A 14,138-nucleotide genomic window follows, 5' to 3' on the forward strand; every position below is an offset into this window, starting at 1 on the left:
CTCGAACTTCAAAGAACTGAAAGCAGTAGAAATGGCCTTAAAAGCGATAGCTCCATACGTATCCTTCAGAAACATAGTTCTATACTCAGACAACTTGACTACAGTGGCATACATCAACCATCAAGGCGGAACAAGAGTACCTTCTCTGGCAATACTCTGTCACTAGATCTTTCAGCTAGCAGAACAGAAACGTCTATCCCTGTCGGCAGTCCACATAAAGGGGAAAGAGAACATAGTAGCCGATTTTCTGAGTCGCACCCAGCTAAAGCAGGGGGACTGGTGCCTAAACTCAGAGGTCTTCTCCCAGTTAACGCAGAAATTTGGCCTCCCTACGGTCGACCTATTTGCCTCCAGAAAGAACAGAAAAGTGGAAAGGTTCTTCTCCATAAATCGTCTGGACGATCCAACAGCTTTAGACGGATTAGCACAGAACTGGACTCAGGAGGAGGGTTATGCCTTCCCTCCGTTTTCCCTAATTCCGCAGGTCCTGAAAAAAGTCCAGAGGGAGAAAGCAACGATTACCCTAGTGGCCCCAGTGTGGCCGAAAAGGTCCTGGTACTCCTGCCTCCTAGACCTAGCAATAGCCCCCCCTTGGATTCTGCCCCCTCGGGAGGATCTATTGTATCAAGGCCCGATCCTGCATCCCAATCCAGGAATTTTGCATCTGGCAGCATGGAGGCTGAGAGGGAGATTTGGTTAGGTCGGGGTCTGTCCCAATCTGTAGTTTCCACCATTTTGGGTAGTAGGAAAGCCACCACGGCCAGAAAATATAATAAAATCTGGGAAGTGTTTTCCTCCTTATACCCAGGTCTTGGACGACAAAGTTATTATTAGGCCTCTCCCGTCCTTCCAGCCAAAGGTGGTTTCGGACTTCCATAGAAGTCAGGATGTTGTCCTTCCATCTTTTTGCCCTAATCCCTCTAATAGTTTAGAAAGGGAGTATCATTGCCTGGACGTCAAAAGATGTCTGCTTGCTTATTTAGAGTCTACCTCGGCCTGGAGGTTGGAAGAAAACCTCCTTATTCAGTTTTGGGGTAGAAATAAGGGGCGGAAAGTGTCCACGGCGGTTATTGCTAGATGGGTTAAAAGGGCCATTTCCGAAGCCTATTTAGCGCAGGGTCTCTCGCCCCCTTCAGAGTTTGGAGCCCACTCCACCCGAGCGGTAGCTACGTCCTGGGCCAAAAAGGCGGATGCCTCCCTGGCCCAGATTTGTAGAGCAGCAACTTGGAGCTCTCAACATACCTTTTTAAAACATTACAGGCTCCAACTTCACGCGGATGCCGCCTTTGGTAGGAAGGTGCTTCAGGCGGTTGTCCCCCCCTAGTTTCTCTTTAATAGTCTATCTCGCATGGGGTGCCGTCACGGGTGAGGGGAAAACAACATTGCTTACCGGTAATTGTTTTTCTCGATACCCATGACGGCACCCCCAAAATTTTCCCTTCCCTAATATAAAAAAAAGAAAAAAAAAAAACTAAAAAGCTTTTAGTTGTCCTTTATTAGGTTATATGCGGAGTAGTCCGCTACTTCCTTATAGGTTTCTGAGAGTTTCTCTCTTAAATATTGTAGAGATATAATGTACCGTATTGGATCTCTCTCTCTCTTTTTCTTACGTGTATTCACCTCCGGAGTACTGTTTATTACTATCACTGGTGCTTGGTGGGGGTGTGAACCTTTTATCTTCTCAGGTTTCCTGTCCCGGATGGGAGGTCCCTGGTCGCATGGGGTGCCGTCATGGGTATCGAGAAAAACAATTACCGGTAAGCAATGTTGTTTTCCACATGTCGGCCATGCTAACCCAGCCTTCTGAGGTGCTGGCGCTGACACAGCTGCGTTGGCGACCTCTTCCTCCTCCCCTGCCTTCGCCTTGTGCTTCCACTTGTTCCCCGGCGTCAGTCGGGAATGCTCTCAGGAGCGCGTCTACCAGCGTTCGCCTGTAGTCGCGCATCTTCCGATCACGCTCCAGTGAGGGAATTAAGGACGTTACATTGTCTTTGTAACGGGGATCCAGCAGGGTGGCCACCCAGTAGTAAGCACACGTTAAAATGTGGGCAACTCTGCAGTCGTTGCGCATTCACTGCAGCATGTAGTCGCTCATGTGTGCCAGGCTGCCCAGAGGTAAGGACAAGCTGTCCTCTCTGGGAGGCGTATCGTCTGTGTCCTCCGTATCCCCCCAGCCACGCACCAGTGATGGGCCCGAGCTGCGTTGAGTGCCACCCTGCTGTGAACATGCTTCATCCTCCTCGTCCTCCAGTAGTGGGCACTGGCTGGCCAAATTTGTACCTGGCCTCTGCTGTTGCAAAAACCTCCTTCTGAGCCACTTCTAAAAGACTGGCCTGAAAGTGTTAGAAATGACCCCTCTTCCTCCTGGGCGACATCCTCTTCCATCATCCCCCTAAGTGTTTTCTCAAGGAGACATAGAAGTGGTATTGTAACTCTGATAACGGCGTCATCGCCACTGGCCATGTTGGTGGAGTACTCGCAACAGGGCACACAGGTCTCGCATGGAGGCCCAGTCATTGGTGGTGAAGTGGCGCTGTTCCGCAGTGCGACTCACCCGTGCGTGCTGCAGCTGAAACTCCACTATGGCCTGCTGCTGCTCGCACAGTCTCTCCAGCATGTGCAAGGTGGAGTTCCCCCTGGTGGGCACGTCGCATATGAGGCGGTGAGTGGGAAGGCCAAAGTTACGCTGTAGAGCAGACAGCCGAGTGGCGGCAGGATGAGAACGCCGGAAGCGCGCACAGACGGCCCGCACTTTATGCAGCAGCAGCAGCTTTGACATGTCTGGGTAGTTGTGAATGAATTTCTGCACCACCAAATTCAGCACATGCGCCAGGCAAGGGATGTGCGTCAAACCGGCTAGTCCCAGAGCTGCAACGAGATTTCGCCCATTATCGCACACCACCAGGCCCGTGAAGGATCAGACACCTTCTTCAATTACCGTACTGCGCTGGCGCACAGCGCCGCTGCTGGACGGGGAGTGTGTGTGGAGGTGCGGGCGGCGTTTGGTGGAGGGCGCACTGCGCTGCGGGGAGAACAGTCTACCACACCATATGCATCTAAGCGACTGGACATGTAAGTCCTACCACTAACAAATATCTAACACACATACGCTTGTGCACTAACACATTGGACACCCATCTAAGCCCCACAGAACTCTCCATTTTTCAGCTGAAGTATACCAACCCAGAGAATCGCAACGTAAATTGCAAAGGGCTGCAGTCTAAATATCACACTGCAAGCTATGAGAGCTCCGCAGCTTAATTTAAATTTTAAGGAAGGATTGTGACTATTATAGCCACACTGCTATTTGATTTTATAATTATTAATTGGTTTTTATAACCGTATTGCTCATATATTGCTATATGTCTGTGGTGGGTGGATGGTCTTCTTTGTGGCGCTGTGCGCTTCTTGCCGGGTGCGTGTGGTGGCCCGCGGGAGGGCGCCTGTTGGTGTGCGTCGGCGGCTCTGCGGGTGTTCTCCGGCTAACAGCACGCGCTCCAGAGCGCTCACCCATCATGCGCACCATCAAACACTCATCTAGCACCCTCCTCAGCCTAAGGAATACCACCACACCACTTCCAATCACCCCCCAAACAATACTACGGAAAGAACAACTTCTAAGAACTAACTTGCAACTACCGACTCAAAACAGGACCACACCACTTCCAGCACAACACCTATCATGCGCCCTAATCAACACCAGATCAGCAGTGAAGCACAAACATGAAATCCACGATTTCATCACTCAACACAACATGGACTGTCTCTTTATCACAAAAAGCTGGCTGACGCCGGACTGTAACACCATCTTAGAAGAACTAGTGCCGAAGAACTAATCCATCCTAACTGAGCATAGAGTCGGTCAAAGAGGAGGCGGCCTATCGGTGATTTACAAATCTCATCTTATCCTCACCAAACCAACTCTACAGAGCACATTGCCATTTATGGAAACACTCACACTCCAACTCCAAACAACACCCCAGGACACCATCCACATATTACTATGCTACAGACCACCGGGACCGAAGATACACCTCACACCCCTCACGGAATTCATCTCTTCACTCACTTTGAAAACCAAAAACCTCCTGCTACTCGGGGACTTCAACCTCTGGGCCAACTCCTCCCAGGACCCCATTGCCACCGCCTGCATTAGCCAACTGAAAACACTAGGTCTGCAACAACTGATAAGGGCCCCTACACACGTTTCGGGCCACACTCTCGACCTCATCTTTAAACAAAACATCGACATCAACACACTGGACAACATGCCACTACCATGGACTGATCACCATGCGATCAAATTCAAAATAATCATTCACACCATTTGTCAAAAACCAACACACTTAAAAACTACACACTGGACAAGATCACAAAAGAAATTATACTTACAACTTTTCAAAACCACACTATCTAACAAAATAGCTGCACTAACACAAAATTGCACAACTGAAGACACACTGAACACTCTTAACACAGCACTATTACAGACAGCAGACACAGTCGCACCAATACGCAGAGCACCCACCCGCAAAAATAATTCAGGTTCGTTCAACGACTCCCTTACTTAGAAGAATGCAGAAGAGCTGAAGGAGCCTGGAGAAGGAACCCAACAATGGAATACAACACAAACTACAAATCACTTACCAAAAAATACCACAGAGCCATCTTCATAGCAAAAAAAGAACACTTCTCCAACACCATTTCAAAAGCCATAAACCGTCCCCGTGAACTCTTCAAACTAGTCGCTCAGACTATGAACCCTAATTGTCTAGAGCCTCCAGCAAACGAAACACAAGAATTCTGCAATGAGCTATCTGACTTTTTTATTGACAAAATCAGAAACATTCGAGAAATAAATCAACAGAACATAGCAAGCAACCTAAACTGGCCAAAACAAGAAGACAAAAACTACACAAATACTCTACAATCACCGAAATTTACTCTGGTCCCAATCACCATTGACAACACCAAAACCATTATCAGAAACCTCCGAGACAGTACATCCCCAAATGACATTATTCCCACAAAACTTTTGAAAGAATGCACTGACATTCTGGCACCCACCATAACACACCTCATAAACCAGTCATTCAAAGAAGGAATAGTCCCGATCTTCCTCAAGCAAGGCATAATTAAACCCCTCCTAAAGAAGCCCAACCACGACCCCAAAGACCCAGATTACTGCAGACCGGTCACAAGCCTTAACACCATCTCCAAGATAATCGAGAAAGCAGTAGTACAACAGCTACAACTCCATCTGGATACCCACAAACTCTTGGACCCACTTCAATCTTGTTTCCGCCCTGGCCACGGGACAGAAACGGCGCTCCTCAAAATCTGGGATGATGCCCTCGAAGCAGCAGATGAAGGAGAATCATGTCTCCTGGTGCTGCTAGACCTCAGCGCAGCTTTCGACACAGTGGACCACCAAACCCTGCTCACTCGTCCCACAGAAATAGCCGGAGTCGCAGACTCGGACCTACCCTGGTTCACATCCTTTCTGGAGAACCGAACCCAGAAAGTGAAACCCAGAAGCAAGTAAAATCACATGCGGAGTCCCTCAAGGATCACCCCTGTCGCCCGTGCTCTTCAACATCTACCTCCGACCACTCCTCAAAATCATCAGCAAGCAGGACCTGCTCTATCATTCCTACGCTGATGACACCCAACTTTACCTACGCATTACCAACAAAAAAGACCAATACCATGCCCTGGAAACCTGCCTCTCATTGATTGACGATTGGATGACTGAGAGCTCTCTTAAACTCAATGGTTCCAAAACAGAACTCCTTTTCCTCCATGCAAACCGAAACAAAAACCCTAGCACGACATGCACGTCACTCACCATCCTTGGACAAACCATCACTCCCAGCACCAAAGCCAAAAGCCTCGGAGTCATCTTTGACTCAGACATGACAATTGATGCACAAATAGGATTAGTAGTTAGCGTGCTGCTGCGTAGACTCATCCCCTTCATCCCTGATGGAGACGCAGCAGCAGTAGTTGGAACAACCATCAATTCCCGACTTGACTACGCAAACTCCCTCTATCTAGGACTTCCCAAATACCAAATTTCACGTTTACAAGTTGTCCAGAACACAGCCGCCAGACTGATAACTGGAAAAAAAAAAACTGGGAATCTATCACCCCGTCCCTGAGGACCCTCCAGTGGCTATCCGTGAAGGATCGGATCACATTCAAGACCCTCTGCCTCACACACAAATGTACACAAGGGAAAGCACCCCAATATCTCTGTGACAAAATAAAGCACTACACCCCAGGTCGCCTCCTCCAGTCAGCTAACCAGAATCTCCTTCATATCCCCCAAGACCCGCTACAAATCAAAAGGCGAACGAAGGTTTGCAGTCCTAGGACCCCGACTATGGAACACTCTCTACCTGCGGAGATCCGCTCAGAAGAAAACCATCTGACCTTCAGGAAGAAGCTCAAGACCCACCTGTTCTGAAGGCACAGGCGGTTAATGGCTGCAAAAAAGCGCCTTGAGGCGATTTAGTTCGCAATTGTAGCGCTATACAAGTTATTTATTCATTCATTCATTCAGGCCGGGCTTGAGGCTCACTGGCAGAAACCACTCGTCGGTCTGTTGTTCTATACCCCGCCACAACTCCTGCGCGGTGTGGGGCCTGTCCCCCAAACACATCAGTTTCAGAACGGCCTGCTGACGTTTACCCCTGGCTGTGCTAAAGTTGGTGGTGAAGGTCTGTCGCTGACCGGATGAGGAGGTGGTAGAGGAGGAGGAAGCCGAGTAGGAAGAGAAGGCAACGGGAGGCAAAGAATGATGCCCTGCGATCCTTGGTGGCGGAAGGACGTGCGCCAAACAGCTCTCCGCCTGGGGCCCAGCCGCCACTACATTTACACAGTGTGCAGTTAGGGAGATATAGCGTCCCTGGCCGTGCTTACCGGTCCACGTATCTGTGGTTAGGTGGACCTTGCCACAGATGGCCTTGCGCAGTGCACACTTGATTTAATCCGATACTTGGTTGTGCAGGGAGGGCACGGCTCTCCTGGAGAAGTAGTGGCGGCTGGGAACGATGTACTGTGGGACAGCAAGCGACATGAGCTGTTTGAAGCTGTCCGTCTCCACCAGCCTGAATGACAGCATTTCAAAGGCCAGTAGTTTAGAAATGCTGGCATTTAGGGCCCGGGATCGAGGGTGGCTAGGTGGGAATTTAAGCTTTCTCTCCAAGGTTTGTGAGATGGAGAGCTGAACGCTTCCGTGTGACATGGTGGAGATGCTTGGTGACGGAGGTGGTGGTGTTGGTGGCATCCGTAAAGAGGTGAAATGGCTTCTGATAATCCGGGTAACCCAGGACAGGGGGTTCAGTCAGCTTCTTCTTTAGGAGCTGGAAGGCAATCTCCCGTTCTTCATTCCATTCAACAGGGACAGGAGTCTTTGGACTCTTTTTGGGATGCCCCCTTAGGAGTTCCTGGATCGGATCCGAAATCTATGCAAAATGCGGGATGAAGCGTCTGTAATATCCTGCAAAGCTGAGGAAACTTCTCACCTCCTTCACGGTGGATGTGCACTTGTTCCTTGGCCAGCAGAGCTGCCTGATAATATTTTCATTGCAAATGTAGATGTATGTGCCTGCTTTGCATTTTTGTCTTTCAGGTTACAGTTTCCAGCTGGGCGGGCCCCTTGCGTTGCGCCGAGGACAGGTAACCTCAAAGTAACAGGGTATGTAGTGTCCCACTACGTAAAGGTGGGCACTACTAAGGGTTATGTTGCTCCCACCTCCTGTGGGAGAATGGTGTTTTGTATTGCATTGTAATGCCATGTTAATTACTGTGTACCAGGCCTGTTAGGGGTGTAGTTTCTCCTCCCAAGCTGCAGAGGGAGCTAGGGCACCCCCTAGTATATATAGTTAGGCCCAGACAGGAAAGGGGCAGTGCAGTATATTCCAGGAGGTTAGTGAGTACAGTCTAGCCTGCCTGAGGGTCCTGAGCAAAAGAAGCTCAGAAGTTGCACCAGGAGAAGAGTCTGCCTCCTGAGAAACTAAGTTCCTATAAAAGTACAGTGCAGATCCAAGTTTATTCCAGCCAAACAGAGAGCTGAAGGGCAGAAGGATATATTTAAAGCAAGGAGACATATACGCGAGGAAGTTTTCCCTAACCAAGGATAAAGCCAGCAATAGGGCATACGGGCCTTGGAGAAGGACAGACAGGGTCCTGAGGAAAAGTGCAGCCTGATCTGTAAGTGTTTAACCCTCTGAGTATCTTGCAAAGAACATTGCCTGCCATTTGATGTAAAGCCTGCCTGTCACCACCTTTTACATGTGGAACTGACCAAAGACTGTAAATAGTTGAATTGTTCAGTAAAAGGAAGTTTTGGTTCACTGCAACGTGTGTTCCTCAATTATTACTACAAGAAATCGGTGTGCCACCGTTACAGGCACTGGCGTCATGAACTTAAAGGGATCTTGCCACCGGCACATTAAACCTGCAACACCCAGGGCACCTCACCTACTACCTGGCCCGGCCCCTATACACAGAGAGTGCCCCAGAGCAGCGGTCCCCAACCGCCGGGCCACGGCCGAGGACCGGGCCGTGGAAGATTGTTAGCTGGGCCGCGGCGATCAGGGCAGTCTTTAACTCTGTACTAATGAAGCGCTTCCATTATGGAAGCGCTTCATTAGTACAGAAGGACCAGGGAGCGGTGAAGGATCTGTACTCACCACTTCCTGGTCCTCGGCTCGGCTATCGGCTGTGCATGGCTGCGCACAGCGCGAGGTCTCTCTGTGACCTCACGCTGTGCGCCGCTATACACAGCCAGCCGACAGCAGAATGAAGAATGAAGAGGATCGCGATGGTGACCAGGAGCAGGAGAGGTAAGTGTTTTATTTTATTTTATTTCACTGGGGGCTGATGGCTGACATGGGGCTGACATGAGGGGCTAATAAGGGGCTTATGGCTGACATGAGGGGCTAATGGGGGGCTTATGGCTGACATGAGGGGCTAATGGGGGGCTTATGGCTGACATGAGGGGCTAATGGGGGGCTTATGGCTGACATGAGGGGCTAATGGGGGGCTTATGGCTGACATGAGGGGCTAATGGGGGGCTTATGGCTGACATGAGGGGCTAATGGCGGGCTTATGGCTGACAGGGGCTAATGGGGGGCTTATGGCTGACATGAAGGGCTAATGGGGGGCTTATGGCTGACATGAGGGGCTAATGGGGGGCTTATGGCTGACATGAGGGGCTAATGAAGGGCTTATGGCTGACATGAAGGGCTAATGGGGGGCTTATGGCTGACATGAGGGGCTAATGGGGGCTTATGGCTGACATAAGGGGCTAATGGGGGGCTTATGGCTGACATTGGGGGGGTTTATGGCTGACATGGGGGGGGGGGGGGGTTATGGCTGACAATGGGGGCTGATAGATGGCTAAAGGTTTGGGGATTGATCTGAGCCATTGGGGGTCTAATCTGAGGTTTGATTAACATTGGGGGTCTGATTGCTGGTCTGACCTGAGGTGTAATGAAAAATATTTTTCTTATTGTTCTCCTCTAAAACTAGGTGCATCTTATAGGGCGAAAAATACGGTACAGTGCAGCAGAGACCAGTGCAGCAGAGACCATAGTCAGTTTATATAGTAATTATATAGTGTTATATATTTTAATATGCACCTTGTGTTTTGTTATGCGCGTGATTCAGTTATGCACCTATAATCCTAGATGTGCACTATATGAAACAGAGGGGTTTGTTTCACCCAGTATGCCAAAGCCGTATTTCTGGCCTCAATGTGACACTCACTTATGCACCTATAATCCTAGATGTGCACTATATGAAACAGATGTTTTTTTTTCACCCCAGTATGCCAAAGCCGTATTTCTGGCCTAAATGTGACACTCACTGTCACATTTAAATTTGGAGAGGCTAGGGTGGACAGAGTAGGGCCAACAGCAATAGGAAAGTAAATCCAGCTCCTCTTTTGTTCCTACCCCTTGGTGCACGGAGAGGTACAGATCGGCCTCAGTTTTCAACATAAAAAAGAGAGATATCCGGCACGTAGTAATTCTTTTAAGTTGATTTGGTTTTTATTTTCAAACGTTAAAATACATCCAGTGAACACCAACTTCCCTCTCACCCACGTTGACGCGTTTTGAACAATGCAGTTCTTATTTGTAACCGTTACGAATAAGAAGTGCATTGTTTGAAACTCGTCAATGTGGGTGAGAGGGAAGTTGGTGTTCACTGGATGTATTTTAACGTTTGAAAATAAAGACCAAAGTAACTTAAAAGAATTACTGCGTGCCGGATATCTCTATTTTTTTATGTTGAAAACTAGGGCCAACAGCACACATCATAAAAAACATACATCACAAAACACATACGGTCATATGAATGTAGCCTAAACATAGGCCAGTGTGTCTCACTTTTTGATGACCCCCTCAGGCTCCAATGCTCTTTAGATAATTATGGGACAGAATTCAGGCAGGGTTGGTACTTACGGCCACTGAGATGTTATCTGGATCCTTCTCTGTTTAATTCTCTGTGCTGAATCCAGCCTCCTATATTATAGCATGCATGCTATAGTACAGGGGGCTTGTAGAGCAAGGAGTGGGCAGAGGTTGGGATGGCTACCTGGCAACTGCATGCTGAAGACTTCAGCAATATCAGGGAATGTTTTCCTCCATCCAAAAGGGATGACCAAATGACATTATTACCATGAAGCACTGTGTCTCTGCAGCTTTCGGCAAGCAGACCCTGCTGCCAGCGTATCTGAAAGGGAAGCCTCTCTCCGTCCCATGCAGAATCACCCACCTCCCGCTGCCACAAGCAGCAGAAGCTGCAGCAGCAGCCAGTTTAGTCTCCTCCTACATGATGGAGCAGTTTTTTCACGTGCCACATCAGTCTGAGGCAGATCAGCATGTGGAGACCTCCCACCTCAACACCCAGGTTCAGGCCTACCTACACTATAGCCTGTCTTACATCCTCTTTCCTGACCCCATGGACTTCTGGGCAGGCAAACTGGAACAGTGTCCCAAACTACTGTAGCACAGTACACTCTCTTTTTTCTTTCTTGCCCAGCCTCCAGTGTCATCTCAGAGAGAGTTTTCAGCGCTACAGGGGGTGTGGTGACACCCAAACGGACCAATTTGTCCTCCACCACTGTCCAAAACATCACTTTTGTCAAGACTTGGGGGGATCCTTGTTATAGACACCTCTTATTACCTTAAGGAGATTAGAAGGCAACTATCAGATACTAGTACCTATGAGCCCATCAACCTCAATCCTACACCTAGGGTAAGAAATGATATAAAAGTTTTTCTTGATCACCATCTTAAAGAAGGCACCATAGATAAGGCCATCTATATCTTTTTACAAAATGAGAATCTGAGTATACCAGTTTTTTATGTTCTACCTAAGGTACACAAGAATCTGCAGGAAGCACCTGGGAGACCAATTGTGCCGTCCGCAGACTCCATTTTCTCACCAGAGAGGTTCTAACTCCTTTAACTCGACAAACCACATTCTTGATACCTCTAATTTTTTACAGATCATATCTTACTTACAGAATATTTCTTTAGAAAGTTTATTGATTACCCTAGATGTTACTAGTCTGTATATATCCATTACACACAAAAAGGGTATACAAGCAGTAACCTCATTATTATCCACTTCTACTTTATCCTCACCTGAACAATCATTTTGTATTCAATTATTGAAGTTTGTACTTCATGAGAATTTCTTCATGTTTGTTGAGGACTATTACAGAGAAAAGGTACTGCTATGGGGTCCAATGTGCTGCCCCCCACCCCCGTATGCTAATACATTCATGGCTAAATTTGAAGAGGATTGGGTGTACTCCTATAACCTGTATCAAACACATGCCATCACGTGGCATAAATACATTGATATCGTATTCTGTATTTGGAAGGGGAGTACACATTACTTTGATGAATTTCATCACTTTCTAAATAACATGGACAGGGATTTACAGTTTGCAGCACACGTCAATCCCAGTAGCATTAGTTTTCTTGACACTATGGTCATCAAGAAAGAGGCAGGTACATTAACAACAGATCTCTTGACTAAACCCACGGACAGAAACAGTCTACTTCTTTATTCTAGTTGTCACCCGAGCACCAAAGAGTCTATACCTACAATTCAAATGAGTAACTAGGATAGTTAATACCCCTGACCTACAAAAACAACGTTTCACAGAGATGGCTAAAAAGTTTGAAGATAGGGGTTATCCCAGGCAATTGTTACTTAAATAACAATCTTATGTGTCACAGAATAATACAACCAAGAAAGATACATGGATTCCCTGATTGCCATTGGTGATTACATATCATCCTTTTGTTTCTATAATACGATACATAATTCAAAAGGATTGGTCCTTACTCAAAAAATCATTACCTGAAGTATCTGAATTTCAACATCTGGTTATAATGTGCTACAAGAGACACAGAAATCTTAGATAGTTTAGTGAGAGCAGATGTTGGCTCCTTCAAAACTACTAAACAAACCACCTTAGCGCCCAAAAAAACTGGAACATTTCCTTGCTTGAACTGTTCACAATGCACAAATGTAATGAGGGGTAATAGGATTATCCATCCCCATTCTGGAAAGGTCTACCTTTACATGTGCTACGTGTACGAGACCGCTTTTCTAAACATAAATCTGACATTAGATGCCAGAAGACTGAGTTGCCAATTCCGTAACACTTTATTAATGCTAAACATCAAATCAGACAGTTGAAGTTCCAAGTACTTGAACATGTCCCATTAGTCAGGAGTGGTGGTAATAGGAAGTTAACCTTAAAAAAAACATGAAGCCTTTTGGATTCACAAATTGAAAACGTTTTCCCCTTATGGCCTCAATCGCGACTTTGATTTATGTATCCCTTGATATAGTTTTTTATTAAATGTGTGCTAATTTCTCTTCGTTTTCCAGACCAAATGATGTCATAGATCAATGTACAGGTTATTATCACTTACTCTATGTGTACTACTGACTAATATAACTGTTACCATGTATTTGCTAACTAAGGGTACTTTCACACTAGCGTTTCTATTTTCCGGTGTTGAGATCCGTCATAGGGTCTTAATACCGGAAAAAAACGCTTCTGTTTTGTCCCTTTTTCATTGTCAATGGGGACAAAACTTAACTGAACAGAACTGAATGCTCCAAAATGCATTCCGTTCCGTTTGGTTTTGTTCCCATACCGGAGAGAAAACCGCAGCAAGCTGCGGTTTTCTTTCCGTTGTGGGATGTGGAGCAAGACAGATCCGTCATGACCCACAATGCAAGTCAATGGGGACGGATCCGTTTAACTCTGACACAATAGAAAACGTATCCGTCCCCCATTGACTTTCAATGGAGTTCATGACAGACTGGCTATGTTAAAGATAATGCAATCGGATATGTTCATAACGGATGCAGATGGTAGTATTATAAGTAACGGAAGTGTTTTTGCTGAACTTTGACATCCAGCAAAAACGCTAGAGTGAAAGTAGCCTAACTTTGCTTCACTAACTCACTCTAATTAAATCCCTCCTACCCCCTACTGTCATTTTTTATAACTACTGATGCTCAGGTATAATTCACTCATATTCTTACTGGTCTCTTATATTCACGATCCTAATATATACTGTAACGGATCTCCTAGCACCCCGACCGGGTACCTCTGTCTATGGATGCGCCTAGTGCTTCCCGAGAACTCCAAGCACTCTACTTGACACCGTAAGCGCCGCAGACCCCACGAACCGCCGAAGCTTGGTTGAGGTCTCGCCGTCTCCTACCCACCCTGGACCTACGACAAGGCTCCAGGCTCCAGTGGGTGAACCTCTCCTAAATCCAGAGAGCAGGAACAGCTCTTACAAGACCTAGTAGTTATAGCCAGGGGAGTATAACAAATCTCCAGCGTATAGCAATCCCCCAGTGTTGATCAGGTACCCAAACACCAGCCTCAACATGATGAAGGGTAAAAACAGGAACTCTTTATTGAACACACAGCATTGAGTTATATACACATGACATACTGAGGACATGACATAAGCAGACAATCCTGTACAGTTTAAACACAAAACTAACCCTATTCAACAAACACAATGGCATTGTCTGTGATGCAATTAACAAACACACTGGCATTGTCTTTGACGCAA

This window comes from Bufo bufo, chromosome 2, assembly GCF_905171765.1.
Source record: "Bufo bufo chromosome 2, aBufBuf1.1, whole genome shotgun sequence".
Taxonomy (NCBI): Eukaryota; Metazoa; Chordata; class Amphibia; order Anura; family Bufonidae; genus Bufo; species Bufo bufo.